This window comes from Macrosteles quadrilineatus, unplaced genomic scaffold, assembly GCF_028750875.1.
Source record: "Macrosteles quadrilineatus isolate MER2022 unplaced genomic scaffold, UCM_ALF_1.0 Scaffold_1__1_contigs__length_201487025, whole genome shotgun sequence".
Classification (NCBI taxonomy): Eukaryota; Metazoa; Arthropoda; class Insecta; order Hemiptera; family Cicadellidae; genus Macrosteles; species Macrosteles quadrilineatus.
In genome coordinates this window covers 110,440,665-110,462,858 of record NW_026542594.1, presented here as the reverse complement: position 1 = coordinate 110,462,858, position 22,194 = coordinate 110,440,665, and the positions used below count along the sequence as shown (strand labels likewise).

General features: G+C 35.0%; 1 protein-coding gene across 1 annotated transcript in view; it reads right to left on the bottom strand.

Annotated features, from left to right (window-relative positions):
* Positions 1–22,194, bottom strand: part of LOC128983199 (uncharacterized) — a 149,003-nt gene that overhangs the window by 16,127 nt on the left and 110,682 nt on the right. The window lies entirely within an intron of this gene.

The window sequence follows — 22,194 nt, the reverse complement described above, 5'->3', positions numbered from 1 at the left end:
CATGTTTTCCAATAGCACAGATATAGTTAAATTCTGGCCTAGAATTTCATGATTCATAAGTTGTTGGCCACTTCTAATGGATTTGTGATTCTTAACACTGCTTTTAAACTTTAAATCAACAAGTTAAAAATATCTGACATATTTGTGTGAAGCTGAAACTATAGACACTGACTTTCGTAGTCAACTCAATCAGGTTATAACAAAAAATTATTGTCGGAAACAGCACTGCAGGATTAGAAGTGGAGTTTGTTTGGCTATCGGCAGATCTGCTTATCAGTGCTGACCTCTGTACTGAGCTGCTTAAACTGGATACGTATACCAGCTCTGTTTGAAGTTTATCAGCTGTTGACTAAACCACTCTTTTGTTATTGTTTACTTTCTGAACTGACCTTGCCTATGAATGTGACAATCTTTGCTATTACTAAAATTGCCAAATACTGCATTGTTAGCTAATATACATATTAAGCAGTTATTCCTATATCATTACAAACAATAAAAAATATTTTATTTTATAATTCACTTTCCAAGAAATGGATTAATAAAAATATTCTTTAAAAATATGGAGAATATAATAGTATTCACAAATGAAAACTGTTCCCCAACAGAAAATACCTTGGATGAAAATACAGTTGATTGCATTAATCAGAAAATCACTGATCTGTCAGTTCCTTTAAGATATGAGCTAAATAAACTAATTGATCAGTATGGTGTGGAACCTTTTGAGAAACTAGTTAACTACTTTGGACAAACCTTGGAGGGATGGAATATTGATATTAGCAAGAATATAGAATTGCAAAAATCCTATGACACATTAAAACAAGATTTTTCACATTTAGAAAACGTATATGAACACTCCAAAAATAAAAATAAGTCGTTAATGGAAGAACTGATTGAGGCTGACAACAATGATTTATCAATAACCAAGGATAATCTGACAGACTCTGTTTGTTATTTTGCTGATTATGAGACAAAAGCAAATGAACAAAAATTGAGAATATCTGAACTTCAACACACTATGGAGCAGTTAAAGAAGACTATAACTCAATTAAAAAAAGAAAAAGAAACTGCTTGGACTAAAATGAAGGAAACCGAAAAACTCTGCAATAAATATAAGATGGACATTTTAAACAGCAAACAATGGTTAGGAGATGAGGCGATCTCTTTTTATTTGACAAATCATGTCCAAAAATGTACAAAAGAGAAGAACGTCTACATCTTTGAGCCTTCAGTCACCCAACTCATTAAGCTAGCAGATTTGGACACAGTCAAAAGTCAAATAGTAGGACTAAGCTTAAAGAAATACAAGCTTATACTATTCCCCTTGAACAACAGTACATCTACCAGTGGTAGTAGTGGCAGCCACTGGTCTCTTCTTGTACTAGACCTCACTCACGACACATGGAGGCACTATGACTCTCTCAACAAAACAAATCACGATAGTGCAGTTGCTGTGTCCACCAAAGTTAATAAAGTCTTTAAGAAGGACATAAAACTTGAAGAAGAAAAATCAAGTACTCAAAACAACGGACATGATTGTGGTGTACACATGCTAACAAACGTTGATTGTGTAATATCTAAGTTACAGACACAAACTTCAGACCCGCGCACTGCTAACAACTCTGAAAATATGGATCTTGTTCTACAAAAAAAGATTGAACTTTTTAATTTTTTCTCTAGTTATTGGAGCAAACTATGCAATAACCCACAAACTAATATTCCTATACCTCCAGTGAATATTGTTAGTAATAAAAACTACAATAGGAAATGTCCTAAGAAGAAAATGACTCAACAGAAAGAAAACAAAAACCAACAAAAGTATAAATCTGGAAATTTGAACAAATGGTGTATTGAGGATAATGCAACCAAGCCTCAAACAAATCATCTTCCTACAAATGATATCCCGATTCAAAAACTGAAGCAGAGCAGAAAAGTTTTAGTGGTAAGCGACAGTCACGGAAAAGACATTAGTTTAAAAATTCAACAACATCTACCCTCAGGCGCACATGTCATGGCCATAACTCGTCCTGGAGCACCATTTAAGTATGTCACCAGTGATATCCTGAAACTTACCACAGGCTACACCCATGATGATCATGTCATAATCTTTGCTGGTACGAATGACATTTTGCCTGACATGCAAAGGCAGTCTGTACCCGACCTTGCAGACATTAAACATATCGCCAAATCAACCAAGGTATCAGTAGTTTTGGTTCCTGCAAGGTTTGACACAACTTTGTCACATAAAAATATAAAATTCTTTAATCGAGTGTTATAAAGGCGGCTTAGAGAAGAGAAATACATAGATATTGTGCATCTAAACTGGCAAAGAAGAGAACACTTCACACGTCATGGCTTACACATGAACAACCATGGTAAATCTATTCTGTCAGAGAATCTTGCTAAGCTTATTTGCAAGCACCACTACCTAAATTCTGAATCAGAATCTCCAGATGCAAGTTCTTCATGTGAAAATCAGTCTCGAGACTCTTCAAGTTGCCCTACTGTTCCTGCTGCTATTACTGATTCCACTTCAACCCAAATGCTGGATGGCTTGCCAGGAGGGCTCACTAGACAGTCAACCGTGAGGAGGGGTTCTACATCTCCAAGTTCTTCTGACGAGTTCTACGGCTGGGACACACCAAACACAGAGAAGCAGCGACTTTACCGAGATGTCCTGTGTAAGGAAGATGGAAAAAGTGCAGTGACAAGTGATACTTCCATGCCTAACATATTGTCTTTGGAGCAATACCCGACACTTCTGCGAAGGTCAAAAAGGGTAAAAATGAAGCTTGCCAACTGTCAGGTTAAAAATTCTGTCAAAACTGTTAAAGATCAGGTTCACTGCAAGAGTCCGGCAACCGATACACATCCTGGAGCTTTTTTAGAGATAAATTGCTAGAACAAAGTAACTTCATTAAAAAATCATTTTTGCATCTTAACATTGAGGGAGTTTTCACTAATGTGTCAAACAAACTAAATGAGTTAGAAATATTTCTAAGCTGTAGCACAAACAATGTAATTGGTATTTCTCTAAATGAACACTGGCTATCACCAGATTGTGTATCGCTGCTGAATTCTTTAAATGGTTTTGTCTTAGCAGATTTCTATGCTAGGGAGAACATGTCTCGAGGTGGATCTTGTATTTTGTTGAGAAACGGTATAGATTTTAGAGTAAGGAAGGATTTAGCTAGTATTAATGAAAAGTTTGTTTTTGAAGGATCTTTTGTAGAGATTTTAGAGTATAATTTAGTTTTTATTTCAATTTATCGCATTCCAAGATACAATAATGCTAATTTATTTCTGTCAAAACTAGAATTTCTACTACAATTGCTCAAAAAGGAAAAGTTAACTAAAAAAATTATTATTGCCGCTGATTTCAATATTGACATTCTAAAAAATGACACCATATCCAATAAATTCATAGAAATTGTAGAAAGTTATGGATTTCAATTTAATTTTAAAAGCCCAACTAGAATAACAAACCAGAGCAAAACGTGTATAGATAATATAGCAACTAATATAGTGTGTGATGTATCAAATGTTCTGAATTTAGACTTAAGTTTTTCTGACCACAATTGTTTGATGTTGGAACTGTGTTTCTGTAAAAAGAAAGGAAAGTCTAATACTGTAAACAAAAGGATTTTTAATGAGCAATCAATGGCACAGTTCTCAAAAAATATCCTTGATGTACAATTTAATTTGACCAGTGGCAATGCTGATGATATTTATAATAATTTTCTTAGAGAGCTCCTGTTAAAATTTGATCAATCTTTCCCATTAAAATCTGTTAAAATAAATTCTAGTAATTCAAGTAAGTGTAATAAAATGTGGATAACACCTGGCTTAAAAATATCTGCAAAAAAGAAAAGACTATTACATATGTTGGCTAAAAAAAGTGGTAACATTGATTTTAAGAATTATGTTAAGAGATACAAAACCACTTTTAACAAGGTTGTCAAAGCAGCTAAGCGGCAGGCCAACAGCAATTTCATTAAAGTGTCTGACAATAAGGTAAAGGCTACTTGGTCTGTAGCAAGGAGACAGCTAGGTTTAGAGAGTAACAATCAAACTTGTATAGAGCTAGAAATTGGTAATACCAGGATTGATGACCCTAGGGAAGTGTCACAATATTTCAATAACCATTTTAAAAACATTGTAAATGAATTGAATATTCCGAAGATAAATGTAATAGAAACCATGAAAGAATATCCATCTTATAACTATTCAGATTTTTATATTGAGAATTTTTCTGATGATTACATTAGCAAAATAATAAAAGGTCTGAAAAATAAACCTTCTACAGGCTGGGATGGAATACCTGTCCAGTTATTGAAGCAAAATTCATTAATACTGGCACCGGCATTGAGTAACATCATAAAAGCATCCATTAGCAGTGGTGTTTTCCCAGAAAAACTTAAATATGGTAATGTCATTCCAGTTTTTAAGAAGGGATCAAAAGTAAACATAAATAATTATCGACCAATCACATTACTCTCAAACATATCAAAAATTTTCGAAAAGGTTATGTGTGATAACCTAAGTAGATTTCTTGAAAATAATTCTTTCTTTCACAATTAACAATTTGGCTTCAGAAAAAACATGAACACTCAAACAGCTCTATTAAGGAACGCGGCAGCGTTCCGCCCCGCCAAGTCCCCCAGCGGTACACAGCTGCTGCAGTGTATATATACATGACGTGACAAAGTGGCTTTTTTACTCGTCTATAGCTCTGAAGAAACAAAAGCTATTAAAATAATTGTTCATCCACTGGATAGGGGCAATCATTCTTGGCAAAATAAAAAAAAGAATTTAAAAAAAGGTTGTGTTTGAGCCAAGAAAAACTAGTTTGAAAATTCACAAATTTTCCGTGTTCTCCTTCTTCTCCTTAAATGTTGACGGACCTACAGCCCAAACCACTGGCTCAATTTTAATGTTTTTTATGTTGTTTGAAAGCCCTTAGCGTGTAGATGTGCCTTTTGAGGGTCACAAGTCGGTGCGTTGACCCATAAACCCTTGGCAAGCCCTCAAAGTACGATTTTGGCCCATTTAAATAACATGGGATTAAAATCAAAACAAAAGAAGGATCAGCTGCGATTAAATCTCAATTAATTTAAAATGTTAGAGAAATTCATAGGATCAGCTGAAAAATTATTTTAAAACTTTTATAAAGTATTTTTTTCAGGTATACCGAATGATTTGAGCTACTTACTATATAAAATTACTTAGAGCAGTGATATTCCCCGATACTTTCCATTGAAAAATGCAGTGTACCGATGGTACACTGGTACAGCAGCTCGTCATTTTTAACAGTTTAATACTACTTATCAAAACATATGAAACCTAGGAACTTGAAACTTAGTACTAGTACTAAGGTTAGTTTTAACATTGTTTCTTCATAATATTGCCAAAATTTATTTAACTAAATAAGGTTAGTTTTATGTTTTGATACACTAAAACAAATAAAACAATCGGGAAAATTCGTCTACGTATGTTAAACAAGCAAAAAAGTGAATGTAAAAAGTGATATGTAAATTTAGGATAAAAATGAGTTTTTCAATATTTGTTTTGCCTTATGCTATTTCTAACAAACCTAATCTGTTTGATTACATTTTTACTTCTCTAATAAGGGCTCAATTTACACTAGTCTTTAGATATACGGGTTTAATTATCGGAACACTTATGTAACACCAATGCATTTTATGTGTAGTTGTCTATATATAAGAGAAAAGAGGATTTTTATTTTAACTGTTAATTTTCTACAAAAATAAATACAATCTAACAAAAAACCTTTAAGTGGTAACACTTCCCCCGCCAAGTCAGCAACCCAAAAAAGACAATAAATCACCACTTTTCCGCCAAGTAAAACAATGTAATGTATGTAAGTTTGGCCACTTGGCGGCAGACTTTTGCTTGATCACTTTAAAAAATACCATAAAATTAGTTTCATTGAGCAAGTATCTCTCCCAATAGTACATTGCTAGATGAGAACTTATTTTACAAAATTTGACCTTATTTGTGTCACATTTCATAAAATCATAATAGTGATGGTTTTATATTTACTGATTACCTCGAAATTATTATACTTAGTTGGACTAATTAATTAGAGAAGTTGATTTGTGAAATTATCCACCAACGTAACTTTAATGAAAAAAAACAAGCAAAAGTCTGCCGCCAAGTTGCCAAACTTACATACATTACATTGTTTTACTTGGCGGAAAAGTGGTGATTTATTGTCTTTTTTGGGTTGCTGACTTGGCGGGGGAAGTGTTACCACTTAGTGGTTTTTTTTTAGATCAAATTTTGTTAACAAAACCATGTTGGCCTTGGATGAATCGCAGTATGCAGCTGGTGTTTTCTGTGATTTGTTTAAGGCATTTGACTGTGTCAATCATGAACTTCTAATTCACAAACTTAGTAAAATTGGAATAACAGGTAACATTCTTAAATGGTTTAGATCATATTTGGCAAACCGTAAACAAAGAACTCTCATCATAAAAAAGGGAATAAAGTACTATTCAGACTGGATAAATATAGAATGTGGAATTCCTCAAGGCTCAATTCTGGGGCCTTTATTATTCATCATCTATATCAATGACTTGCCCCAAAAAATTCTTTCAGAATTAATACTTTTTGCAGATGATACCACTGCTTTTGTGAAAGGCAACTCAATGTCGGAAGTGCAAATTTCAGTTAACAAAACTTTGGAAGATCTCCGTGAATGGTTTACAGCTAATGGCCTGGCACTAAACAGTGATAAAACAAACGTCTTATTTTTTCAAAAGTCAAACATGACAGATATTTCACAACAAAAATTTCTCGGAGTGATCATTGACCAAAAACTAAATTGGAAGGAACATATTGATTATTTGTTAAACAAATTAAGATCATTCTTTTTTGCTTTTTCAGTTCTTTCTCAGTGTGCATCAAAAAATGTTATCAGAATAATTTATTTTTCCCATGTAGAATCGATTTTGAGGTATGGCATTACCTTATGGGGAAATTCAAAAAATAGTAAAAAGATATTTTCAATGCAAAAAAGATTCATTAGAAATATGGCAAACGCTAAATTTAGGGCTTCCTGTAAAAAACAATTCAAAAATCAGTCCATATTAACTTTCCCCAGCCTGTTCATTTATGAAAGCCTTAATTATGTCCATGAAAATAAAAAAGATTTAGAAAAGTTCTTAATAAAAAATAAATACAACACTAGGAACAAGAACCTTTACAGTTACCCAATTCATCGGACAACAAAATTTGAAAAATGTCCTTTTTATACAGGCCTGAAGCTGTACAACCATTTGCCGAATAAATTTAAACAATTGGCAGTAAATGTTTTTAAAGTTAAAATTAAAGAAATTCTACTGGATAAGGTTTATTATTCCATCTCAGACTTTTTAGCAGACACCTCCTTGGGATAGTCATTGTACATTTTTATTGTTATTGTAATCTTCTATGTTTTATGTAAAATGTTTTTTCCATTGTATTTTATTATTAAGATTTATGTAATTGACAAGACACCAGTTACTGCTATAAGCACCCAATGTAACGTTATTTGTGTCAATAAATTGATTTGATTTGATTTGATTTGATTTATTCTCGTGCTATTGCTAGGGCGCGATCCAGTTGGACTATATAACTAACATTGATGCATGGGCCTACCCAATTATACATAACCACATTTCGAGGACGATTCTCAGTAACGGTCCTATCCCAAGAACCAGTGTTAGCGAGAATCACTTTTAAAGCAGTTTTCGTTGGTGTTGCATCTTTCTTACAGTCATGTTAAATTTAATAGTTTTTTACCTACAGTTAATGATTGTTAAGGAATGTATAATGTTACCCGATAATTACAATGCGTGTAGATACATTTTATCGTAAAATGTTCTGTCTGGGTTCTAAATGTTAATTTATGCCATGGAAATTTTAACACATTTGAGTGAAACAATTTTCGTGCTTACACTAATGATTTTTTTTTTGCTTTGCATTGTTTACGTATTAATAGTTCATAGTCAGTGTATTGTTTTTACCTAAAATTTTTATCAAAAATCACCTTTTTTGTGATTATTTCATTCATACTCTACAGTCATTCAAAACCAGACCCGGTCATTTTGGGTCATCTTTATGACTAAGCAATAAGTCACAAAACTATGTAACTATTTAGAGTTTTTATAATGTTGAGATTGTAGCACAACGGATTGAGTTATCAAATAATTAAATAACTTACGTCATCAATCCATAAATTGCTGTGGAGTACGCGTTTCAACCATCAGGTCATCCTCAGCTCCACTGTCACTAGGTTGAATTTGCTTCTATGTTGCATTATAGCAACAGCGTCGATATATTAAATAAATAGTCCAAACATATTTTACATTCATCACACAAACACGACACGTACGAAACATTTAGGTAACAAATACTGTGATAACACCGTGCGCACGGCTGGACGGGCTCAGGTTTGCGGCTACACTGACTTGGTGGTCGGTATCCTACACTGATGGTCAAACTCATCCCAATTAGATAGAAACAAAAAATATGTGTCTGTTAGATACTCAAAGAAAACGGAACATATTATCGGGAACACATTCAAAAAACAAAATGTCACCGTATCTTTTAAATCAGAGAACAATTTACAGAGATTATTGGGGAATGCAAATAAATCCATTGGAGAGAATAAATACAAGAATTCAGGTGTATACAGGCTCAATTGTGATAACTGTGACGCATTTTATATCGGACAAACAGGCAGAACTCTTGATTTAAGATTTAAAGAACACGTCAATGAAGTAGTAAATAATGGGACAGGAACGGGAGCAAAACAGAGTACAAAATCAAAATATGCGGAACACTTAAATATAGAGGGGCATAAATACACAAATATAAGCAATAATCTAGAAATTATAGCAAAGGTAAAAAAGGGACAGCGGCTAGACAGATTAGAAGAAATGAATATATACAAGGGTTTTAAGCAAAATCAAAACATATTAAACGAAAAAATACATTCTGATTCGAATCCAGTGTATGACACCATTATTAGGCTGATGGACAATAAAAGAATGATAACCAGCTGAAGATGTCGTCATGGTCCAAAGTTCAGTGTAGGATACCGACCACCAAGTCAGTGTAGCCGCAAACCTGAGCCCGTCCAGCCGTGCGCACGGTGTTATCACAGTATTTGTTACCTAAATGTTTCGTACGTGTCGTGTTTGTGTGATGAATGTAAAATATGTTTGGACTATTTATTTAATATATCGACGCTGTTGCTATAATGCAACATAGAAGCAAATTCAACCTAGTGACAGTGGAGCTGAGGATGACCTGATGGTTGAAACGCGTACTCCACAGCAATTTATGGATTGATGACGTAAGTTATTTAATTATTTAGAGTTTTACTAAAACAATGGAATTCTATTGAGGTATGGTTCTTATTTCTGGTATTATGATTATGAGCATTGTTTCAAAATTTTAAAAGATGTTGATTTTCCAAGATATTAACTATTAAGTCATAAATATAAATATTAATAATTGCAGGAATTTGAAGATTTTGAAAAAGTGGTTTGCTGTGGCCTCAAGATAACTCTAACGGCTTTCTTTTGCCAAACAAGAATTTCCTCTACCCTAGCACAATTGCCCCAAAAAGTCAGCCCATACCTGAAAATGATTGGAAATATGAAAAATATGCTGTTTGGACATCATTTAGTGAAATGCATTTTTTCAAACTGCATGGAAAAATATTACACAAGAAAGTCTGGTACTTAAATAGTCTATATGTGAATCCCATGTTAGCTGACTATCAACATATATTCCCAAAAACTTTGCTGAATAAACTGTACTACTCTTATCACTGTTCTTAAACAACTCTCTTAAATAATAATTTAAGCAAAAAATATATATATATATATTTTTTTTTTTTTGCGAAGCAAAAGTCCATTACTATGAAACCAATTTTGTTCATTATTTAATGTTTCATCAGCCAATTTTTCAAGTTCATTATAGTTTTTACTTGTAGATAAAAAGGTAGAATCATCTGCGTATGGAATGGTTTTACAATCAACAGAAGAGGGTAGATAATTTATATAGATTAAGAAAAGAAGGGGACCAAGGACTGAACCCTGTGGCACTCCCCACTTGACTAACACTTCATCTGACCATCTTCATTTATACAAACTGCTTGTTTCCGATTTTGCAAGTAGCTTCCTAAAAAAGATAACGGAGGGCCATCAAATCCATAATAATGTAATTTAGGGATGATAATATAGCTGTCAAGAGTCAAATGCTTTACTGAGGTCACAGAAGGTGGCCTGGGCATAAGTTTTATTTTCGAAAGAGAGATGAACTTGCCTGACTAGATCGTCCAATGGATTGAGAGTGGATTTTCCCGATCTAAAACCGTATTGATTGCTGTTCAAGATGTTGTTTATTTCAAAATAATTTCTGATTTTATCGTAAATTTTTTTTCTATTAGTTTTCCCAATACATGTATAATCGAAACTGGTCTGTAGCTCTGAGGTTGGTCTTTAGGATTTTTTTTGTAAATGGGACAGACTCGAGAGACTTTGAGTAAATCAGGAAAAAACCCTTCTGATAAAAGATTATTTATGCATATTGCCAAGGGGTTAGCCTAAAAGTCAATAATTACTTTTAACAGATTGTTCACCAGCTGATCTTTTCATCCTTTAGTGACACTAAGAATATCACTAGGTGTGATGGCTGACCAACAAAATTGATTACAACTATCAACTTCATATATTTTTAAAAATTCATTACAAGAAGTGATTAAACCTGGAATTTTAATTCTTTGTTTGATCTTGTCTACACTGTCAACAAAAAAAAAAAACTATTGAAAGTATTTGGCTCAATTTGAAAATCAGCTTTTTTAATTTCAGAGGTTTTTTTTATTTTTTTATTACCTCCCATGCGACTTTACATATGTTATTACTTTCTTCTATGTATTTAGCATTGTTTTCTAGCTTTGCTTCATTTAAACAGTTTTTACATTGACATTTCAGTTTTAAATATTTACACCTTAGGCCAGTATTGTTAACATTTCCAGTATCTTTAAGCAAACCATACAATCACAATAGCCTTTCTTTCATTTGATCCAACTCTTTAGTATACCAACCCTTGTTCAGTTTGTTCAAATACTTAGGTTTGAATACATAAAATTTATTTGGGACCCTAAAATAATATTGTTGATTAGTATATTAAATAAACATTGTGACTGTATATTAGCACTACTCTCATACTTGGACATAAAAGATAACCAATCATAAGTAGACAATTTGAGAGACAGATGTACATGGCTTTTAACTCCAAAGCACGCACTCTAATTTTTTTTACGCTGGAGCGCGCAAGGGGGTCTAGTGGACCCCCAAATAAAAATGGGTATATAAAAAAGTTTTTGATACGGTATTTAGCTCTTTAAACTGTAGACATATTATCTATATTCATTTTCTTATATTAATACGTAAATTTTATGATCCTACCATATCCTTTAACTATTTTGAAAATAATAGTTTGGACCTTTAATTTTTTCATGATGAAATTGTAATAATGGTATTGAAGAGGGGAAAATTGTAGTTAAACATGTTTTTATTGCAAAAAAATATTGTTTTTAATTTCACAAAAGTATAATACTTGTAAAAAACCATGGAAGCAGTAAATATTTCATGAATTAATACATTTCCCGGTTTGTATAAAATACTGAACAAAAAATAAAATAAATTAAACACTTGCTTTGGTAATGTGTGTTTTTATTTTAAAATCCTCGTCCAGTGGTTGGTTTTAGAAGTCCTTCTAAACACACTTCACAAATATTTTACATTTGTCCCTGGCACATAATTTTTTTTAGGGTTTTACACATAAATTTGGTCTTGGCGTCTTTTTTGTCAAGGCAGACGGTGCACCGTGCCTTTTTACTGGGAGGCTAGATCAGTGGACTCTATGGTTGGAAATTTCAATCCAATTGGCTTATAGATACTAAGGGGCGGTTCACGAGCTCGGGACTTCATAGTCTGCAACCAGACGTTGGTCCCGGACTATATAAGCGACGACCAAAAAATGGGTTCACGAGTCAGAGCCTAATGATGTGAAAGTCGGGCTTATTGTTGGTTGAGACGAAATCCTTAGCGGAGCCTAATGACAGGGATTCGCTGGGAATTTTCGTCGAGACTTTGGTAACAACAGTCTGGAAACACATTTGAAGCCACTGCTGCTGACATACGCACTTCCATACAATAGGATGATCGTGAAAAAAGGCTGAACCAAAACGTCCACATGTATTATTTTTCGCGTATTTCATTGTCTCAATACTCGCCTATAATAATCTATCAAAGTGTATTGATTTATAAACACAACAAGCCACGTTTGTATGAAATCAGACAATGGAAGTCTTTAGTGAAATATATTTTTCTGTGTGCATTATTGTAATTCAATAAAGATACATGAGGGTATTTATAACCTGATGAATGCCTATTTTTCATAAATGCCTGATAATTTAGGATGGTGATTTTGGATAGGCTAATTTTAACTAAAGTTATTTAAATGGTACAATTATTGAAACTAAAATGTATTTAGAGGTGTTGACTGTTGAGATATAAAAATCGTATGTGTGTGCTGGTTTTAATCGTGGTTGTAAGTTATAACCTAAGAATATTCTTTCCGTTATTCTTACACTCTTTAATAATCTAGCTGTAAAATGTTGAAAATAATATTCTGCAGTTCGCTCATAATATTATTTATGTAAACAGCTATGGTTTTTAATTCACATTTTGTGTTGTTGCGATTTTTAAAATCAGTTTCATTGGTATTAAAATGCGTTCGTATTTAGGAAAACATAGTTTTATATTCTTTTGGCATAGTTTCAAACTGAAAATTTGATTTATTCTGCTTTCATTACCAAACAAGTAGTTACCATCCAAGCTTTACTAACATCCAATAAATCACCAGTTTCTCGATGAAAAGTGCCATCAGCAAAAATTCATAGTGCAACTAACATTTTTTTATTTAGAATACTGTAATGGATTCTGTTTTCGGGAAATCCGTGCCTTGGAGTGATTGCCCAAATGACTCATTGACGACAACTTTGGAACATCTAAATCTATCTTTACATTCATCAAGTCATAAAAGGAGTTTAGTCATGATAAAGAGCTGGGCATATGCGAGGTAGTGGAGTGGTGGTACGTAGTAGTCAACATAATACATTCAAGATATTTAGTCATATTGGATACAAACAGTGACCAGTGAATACAACGTATACCCAGTGCGGCCTTGGTACAACACACGATGGTGATATCACCGCGAACCTTACTCAACGACTGATAGTTTGCTTGACGTTTCCCACGGCACTAAAACTATTTCTGAAAATTATATTAGATAATGGTGGTTTAACTGTGTCTGAAAGTTCAATTAATATTTTACGCATAATTTTATCATTAAAATTGTAATAAAATGGGGTATATCAGTAAAAATATCTTTGTTATGATAATACTTTGTTACGTGCATAATTTATTTGTCATTTTTGTGTTTTATGAGCTTTTTTGCCATTTTTACATATTTTTTTTAATGTAGCGTTGTGGGTAGTGAAATTGTTCAGAATTTAATGAGGAACCATATTAAAACATAAGTTAAAAAAAAAAAAATAAAGGAGCTAATTAGATAAAACCGGCATGATGTCACCTTAAACCTGCCTACTATCAGGTCTGAGTTGGAGACCAAGTTCTTTGGGCTCGGACCATCTCATTTGGGCTCGGAATTGACTCGTGAACCCACCAGGACTAATGATCGAAAGCCGGAACTATCTGTAATTGGACTCGTGAACCCAACTTTTAAAACCAGGTTTTATCCCAGCACTAATTGTGTGGAGCCTATCAGTTTGGTCAGGCTTATATAGTCTCGAGCTCGTGAACGCGATTTTTTTTGTCGCCGCACAAATACCGGTTATTTCCGGATTTTGAGCTCGGACTACGATAAACCCGAGCTCGTGAACCGCTTCTAAGTTTTTTGCCAAACTTTCAATACTATCAAAATTATAAATAATGAAGTTATTAATACTGATTATGATAATACGCCCACGGGGGTACACTAGACCCCCCAATGACACAGTACTGGTAACACAAGCATGCACGTGGGGGTATGCCAGACCCAGGGTGGTGATAACAGGTCAATGACTCGGTCAAGACTAACAACCCTGCGGCTAGATGATAGCATTTGCTATTTTAGGCAGCTACTGTTATGCTTACCAGAGTTGCCACCATACTTGCAAAAATTATGACAAAATTACCATACACGGAGGTATGTCATATCCCCGCGCACGTGTTTAAGGGTTAATAGGTAGATAAAACTGAATGGGATCTTTTGAGACTGAAGGAGATATATTATCTATAACTAATGGCCATACTTGGGAATAACGAATAGAAATTCTAATGAATAGCAGTACTCGTTAGTTTTTTTTGGCTAACTTCTATTTTATTAATTAGTTTTTAAACTAACTAACTAATAACTTCCATCAGTTACTTTTTACAGGACTAACTAATACTTCTAACTAAACTAGTTATAATGTTTAACTAACTTTCCCAATTATGTGGAATCATCTCAAATACGGGTTATTTATTTCACGTCATCAGTGAGGGTTGCGTGTGGCCGTGAGAGGTCAGCGCCCTTGTAGACAAACAACGCGGGGGGTGGGGAAAGAGTAAGTCAAAGTCCAGTTGCTTTGGAATGCAGTGGGCCTGTGGAAGGGCAGTGACGGCCATTATCAACACCCCAAGCACTGGGGGGTGGGAAGGGAGAATGTTTGTATGGTGATTGATATATCATCTCAAGTGTCAAAACATTGTCTTCAGTTGATGTTCATTATCAGACAAGTTTTAAGTCATTTGTTTCTGTTGTATTAATGTAAAATGTGACAATGTTTGATTAAAACACAAGTACCAGGGGACCAGGCTTGCTCGAGGTGTTTGATTTGTTCAAGAGGTAAAAAATAGAGCTTATAAGCCTACAAATATTTAATAAAAAATAGATTATTCTTTATTTAAAATTGTTTTTGCAAGATTACGTCGCTGTGAAACAGCAAGACATAATAATTTTTTCATAATAAACAAATCTTTTTACTCAACTTTTTTTTTTTTTGCTTTTGGAATCGCCGATTAGCCGCCCTGGCCAGACCGGGCCTGATGGTGTAATAACGCATCAATTCGTGCGGCAAATCATCAAAAACTACAAAACGTCCTTGGCCTTTCCTTGGCTATATTTAGACTAGAGGGCTGGCTCTGCTGGGTATTCTAATAGCAGGACAATGATACAAAGTTGTTGTTGTAACTTCTTTAAGACTGTACAATATTTCATTAATAACAATTTTTACTATCATATGTTTTTCTATTGTATTTGTTTTGTAAACATTCATGAAATAGAATTTGTTTTGAGTAAATATGCGTGTTTCTATTAATTATTTTATAATTAATTAGAGTCATTTTAATTGGAGACAAGTGTGACAATCAACTAGCCACTTAAAAATTCAACACATTTACTTTTCAAATTCACATTCAATTTCTAGTTTCAAGATACACTAATATTTTATACAGTTCAAACTATAATGGATGCACAACCTTACTTCTAAACACATTCAATGAACAACAAAAAGCACTTGTACGTGAGATGTCAAACATGTTTCAAGCTCAAATTCAAACAATTGTTACATCAATTGCAAAACCCAGAGAAGAATGCTGTCAATATACAATGTCAAATGTTGCTACATTCGAAAACTTCAATGCCAAACAAGAAAAGTTTACCAGCTGTTAGGAACGTTTCGAAAACTATTATACAAAGAAAGGTTTGACTGACAAGAAGAAAATTGCTCAGCTCTTGTGTAATTCTATAGGTAGTGAACATTATAACAACCTGTCTGCATTTTTGGGCCCAGACAAGCCACTCAAATCATTAGATTATGAAACTCTGTTGAATGACTTCAAGAAACTATTGACTCCAAAGAAAAGTGTTGTTGTTACTCAACATTATTTCTTAAATATCTTTCAAAAAGAAAACCAGTCAGTCTCAGAGTTTGTGGCCGACCTCAGACGTGATCTTCAAGATAGTGAATTTGCAGTTGAATGCTCCAACAATGAATGTGGAACATCTGTGTCAATTGCTGATGTTTTCTTGCGGCCACAGTGCATACGAGGATTGAAGGACAATTGGCTAAGGGAACATCTTTTACAATCCGTGTACACAAAGTTTGATGACATTCTAGAGAAAGCTATTGCTCTTGAAGCATCAAAGGTTGAAAGCAAAGAATTTCACCAACATGCATGTTCTAACAACTTTGATGTGGATTCTGCTGGAGTGCACAAAATTACAAGGTCTTCCAGACGATCCCACCAGTTCTCTAACAATCGCTCATCCAACAAGACATCTGTCAACTGGAAACAACGTTCAAATAACAAAAGACTTGACTTCAATGCCCTCGGAATAGAAGGCCTCTGTCTTAGATGTGGAAGTAGCAAACACATTGCTGCAAATTGTAACAAACACAAGTATAATCTCCAATGTGGGGAGTGTTTAAAACGAGGACATGTCTCTGCAGTCTGCATAACTACACTGATGTCAAGGACTAAGAAAAAAGAAATCTACAGGCCTGTCTTCAACGATTCTCAGATTTTGACTTACACATAAACAAACAGAAGTGTTCATTTTTTCAAGAACAAATAGAATATCTAGGACGAGTGGTGGAGTTAAACAAAATAAAGAAATCTCCTACCAAAGTTCAAGCTGTTAAAGAAATGTCACGTCCATCAAAAGTTGAAGAATTACGACGATTCTTAGGAATGGTTTCTTACTACTCTCGTTTCTTTCCAGATGCTTCAACTGTCACTTTTCCTTTACGACGTTTGCTACGCAAAAATAAGAAATGGGAATGGACACCAGAATGTGAAAAGGCTTTTCAACGAATCAAAACTGAGCTCTGCAGTAACAGGATACTCTTACCTTTTGATCCAAAACTACTGTTAGTCCTCACCACAGACGCTTCACCTACTGGACTAGCTGCAGTTCTTAGCCACTTAATAGACGGAACTGAGAGACCAATTGCTTACGCGGAACGCCTCACGTTCACTCACTGATGCCGAATGTAACTATAGTCAACTAGACCGGGAAGCATTGGCCATAGTTTTTGGTGTCTCCCACTTCTATTATTACTTATTTATTTGGAACTCAATTTCAACTTGTATCAGATAATCAGCCCATATCTAGGATCTTCAGGCATGACAAGGCTCTACCACAAATGACTTCAGCTCGTTTACTCAGATATGCATCATATCTGTCAGGTTTCAATTACAAGTTGGTGTTCAAAAAGGGCATGGAAAATAAAAACGTGGATTGTCTTTCAAGAGCTCCTCTTACACAGACTCACTTTACTAAAGACAAGAAAATTGGAAAAGAGGTACATCAAATCTGCAGCCAAGCCATTTTTCAAATTTCAAACCATGAAATCACAGCTGAGAGTATCAAGAATGAGACAGCCAAAGATCCAGTGCTCTCTAAGATTATGAAAGACCTACTCACCAATTCACTTGATTCTGGCCTTACTTTGATTGAAAACATTATTTTCCGGGGAGAAAGAGTGTAGGTACATTCCATCACTACTTAGAAACAAAATTCTAAATGAAGATTAATCAGTGTGGCAGATTGCGTGTAATAAATATAAAGGTTACTTACAGTCTTCGCAATCCTGTTAATTGAGCACTACGGCCGTTTCGGAGATAACTCCATCGTCGGGTGCGTAGTCATTATACACTAATCTGAACTATTTACATATTTACATTTCTTACGTGGTTTCTTCATTTTCATTGCGTCAAAGTTAAATAAATAGTACATACAACACAAAACACGGACACGACACGAAAACATTAAGGCACGTGCACGGCTAAAAACTGACGACCGACTGAACGAACTTTATCACTGCAAAGGTTTGGTGGACGACTGGAACAGCTGATAACGCGTGTACCAACATAGCTGCTCAAATTATACCTTGTCCTGTTTGATTTGTATTATTTTCTCAAAAACTGGATTGGCTGCTGAATTAGTCTGGGAATTAATTATTAAGTTCGGTTCTTTAGCTGTACTGGTGTAAATGTGGAAATTTTCAATACAATTAAGTTTGTGACCTTTGCTACCAATGTGGAGTATTTCTAAACTATTAATTTCAGAGTAGTCGTGGCAATACTGTTGGATGTGTTCTGCATAATTTGAGACAGGATTTGGTTTCTTGATAGCACTTATATGTTCTTTATATCTGGTCTTAAAACATCTACCAGTCTGTCCGATGTAGTAGGAATCACATTCTCCACATTTAAGCTTATACACGCCTGACTTCTCTAGTATAGGCGTAGTATCCCTTTGTCGTGGAGCTGACAACTTACGTTGAAGGTTGTTGCTAGTTCTGTATGCAACTGAATAGTTATGCCTACTAAAAGGACGAGTTGCTAAACGTTGGTTGAGTTTACAGAACTCTAGTGTCACGTACTTTTTATCAGTTTTTTCTTTGGCAATTTTATTATTAGCTTTACTCTTGATTCTCCTGTGCAGTTTATCAATCATGTCAGAGCTGTAACCGTTATTCAAGGCAATGTATTTTATTGTGTTAAGTTCATTTCTATAGTTTTCTTCACTTAAAGGTATGTTAATCAATCTGTAGAGCATTGAATTGTAGGCTGCAATTTTGTGAGAGTGGGGGTGATTAGAGCTGCTATGGATGGTTGTGTCTGTACTGGTCGGTTTTCTATAAATATTAAAAAGGTGTTTGTTATCGGATTTTGTTATTGTCAGGTCAAGGAAGTTGATAGAGGAGCTTTTCTCATGTTCTATTGTGAATTTAAGTCTAGGATGGATATTATTAAGATATTTCCCAAACAGGTCGATTTGTCTGTTATTGCCTTTGAATAAGCAAAGTACGTCGTCGACGTATCGGTGCCAGTAAAAAATCTTTCCTTGATGCGCATTACTGTCGGCCAAAATGCGTTGGTGTTCTATGTTATCAAGGAAGATTTCCGATAAGATTGAAGATAGAGGTGAACCCATAGCTAATCCCTGTTCTTGTAAATAATGTTTGTTATTAAACTCGAAATAATTCTGTTTTAGGACAACTCTTAACAGTGATAATAATTCTGCTGTTTTCTCACTATTTAAAGTTCCTTTCGTTCTAATGTACTGTATAATGTACTGTACTTTCGTTCTAACATATAAGTGCTATCAAGAAACCAAATCCTGTCTCAAATTATGCAGAACACATCCAACAGTATTGCCACGACTACTCTGAAATTAATAGTTTAGAAATACTCCACATTGGTAGCAAAGGTCACAAACTTAATTGTATTGAAAATTTCCACATTTACACCAGTACAGCTAAAGAACCGAACTTAATAATTAATTCCCAGACTAATTCAGCAGCCAATCCAATTTTTGAGAAAATAATACAAATCAAACAGGACAAGGTATAATTTGAGCAGCTATGTTGGTACACGCGTTATCAGCTGTTCCAGTCGTCCACCAAACCTTTGCAGTGATAAAGTTCGTTCAGTCGGTCGTCAGTTTTTAGCCGTGCACGTGCCTTAATGTTTTCGTGTCGTGTCCGTGTTTTGTGTTGTATGTACTATTTATTTAACTTTGACGCAATGAAAATGAAGAAACCACGTAAGAAATGTAAATATGTAAATAGTTCAGATTAGTGTATAATGACTACGCACCCGACGATGGAGTTATCTCCGAAACGGCCGTAGTGCTCAATTAACAGGATTGCGAAGACTGTAAGTAACCTTTATATTCTAAATGAACTTCACGAAAGTCATCTTGGAATCACAAAAATGAAACAGCTAGCACGGCGCTATGTTTACTGGCCAAATATTGATAAGGGCATTAAGCATCTTGTGAAAGGACGTGAAAATTGTGCACCAACACGGTCAAATCCGCCCAAAGCTCCCAATCACCCGTGGGAAATCCCAAAAGAGAACTGGGAAAGAATACACATTGACTACGGAGGACCGTTTCAAGGCTTCAACTTACTCGTGTGTATTGATGCTAGATCAAAATGGGCGGAGATAAAAGTAATCAAAGATGCACCATCCAGCTCCAATACCATACATCTACTTGAACAGATTTTTGCTACACACGGCTACCCGAATGTCATGGTATCTGACAACGACTCAATTTTTCAAAGTGATACATTCCAAGCTTATTGCAAATTGCATGGCATTTTCCAGAAATTCATATCTCCAGGACACCCAGCAACAAACGGCTTAGCCAGGGGGCCAACCAGAAAAAATGCAAGAGTAATTCATGAGTAAAAAAAAATCCATGGTCGTACTTTTCATACTAAAATTTCCAACGTGTTTTGCGCCAACTCCCGCAATGCTGTTTTAGCGCTCTAACACAGCTCGCTATTTTAGTTATCGGAAAGAGCATTCTCAGTTAAGGGGGAAAAAATATGATTGCTGTGATATTGCCTGACACAAGTATTCAATTTTTATATATTACTGATTAAATAATCCAAAAATTAATCCTTAAACCTGCAATTTATTAATAACTTCCTAAAAATAGTGATATGTCGATACCAAAATTTATCGAATCTCTGTACAGACACCTGAAAAATAGATTCTTAATACTGATAATTTCTATTTTACTAAATTTTCTTAAGGATTACTACACCAACCCCTGGCTTTATGTACTTTCATATTGTATAATTTTGGAGTAATGGGTTGTTTTCCAAGTGGCCTAGAGAAATAATAATGCGGAAATTACAAAAATTGCTTAAATAAATACCACGTTAAAGGTAAATGAAGATATTAAAAATATATAAAAAAACTTCTACAAAAGTGCCATTTTGAAATTTTTGGTCAAGCCAAACTCGAGGTTATATTGTAATCATCTAACACAGTCGTAGAGACACCATCATCGTTTTCTGCGATAACTGAAAAATCCTGAATATCTCACTCAATAACAGAAACATCACCACTGTCTTCCGTGGTCGTGAAAAATCCTGATATTGTTCAGTGGTAACGGAAACATTATAATTGTCTCCTGCGATCACAGTAAAGTTATCATAATCTTCCTCGATCGTAGCTTAATTTAAATAATTTCCCGCAGTCATCATTTCAAGCAATATTTTTAGACATCGTCGTCGTCTCCCGAAGTCACGAAAACGTCATAGTTGTCTCCCGCGGTCACGGAAATGTCATCGTCGTCTTTTGCGGTCACAGAAATGTCGACGTCCGCATGCGCGATCGTGGCAAAATCACTAACATATCCCACGGCAGTTGGACATCATCATCGTTTCACGCGGTCACGGAAACGTCATCGTCCGCATGCACGATCACGGAAACGTCATCGTCGTCACACGCGGTCACAAAAACGTCATGGTCATCTCCCGCGGGCACGGAAATGTCATCGTTGTCTCCCGCGGTCACAAAAACGTCATCGTCGTCTCCCGCGGTCACGAAAACGTCATCGTCGTTTCCCGCGGTCGCGGCAAAATATTCCCGGTTAAATACAAAATTCACGCATAATTCCCGGTTCAAAAATATCACACATAATTCCCGGTTTTCCCGGTCGGTGGACACCCTGTTAGCAGAACGCTCTGTTCAAACATTGAAGAACCGCCTGAAGTCCACAGCTTCGGAAAACATACCAATGGCAATAAAGGTCCAAAAGATCTTAATGCGGTACCGGGCAACTCCTCTAGCATGTGGCAAATCACCGGCTGAATACGAATGGATGCCATTTTTCTTAACGTACAAAAAGCTTCAACTAGAAACGCTCCTTCTGCACGTTCATTCAATGAGGGGGAGAGAGTTCAGGTTCGTCTCTTCATAAACAACAAGAACGTTTGGGAGTTTGGAGAGGTAAATAAAAAGTTGGGAACTCGACACTATCTAGTTTCCCTTGACAAGTCAGGCCGACTTGTAAAACGACACATTGATCAATTGCGGTCTACTTTGATACCAAAACCAAAAATTGTTAGTGCGGGACCAATCCACATATTTGATGTTCCACGGGCTTCTAAACACAGCACAAAAGAAAATACTAAGGCTGTTACTCGTTCTAATCCTGAAAGACGTCAATTCCTGAAAGACCATCAACTCCCGTAAGACCATCAACTCCTGAAAGACCATCAACTCCAGTAAGACCATCAACTTCCGAAGGACCGTCAAT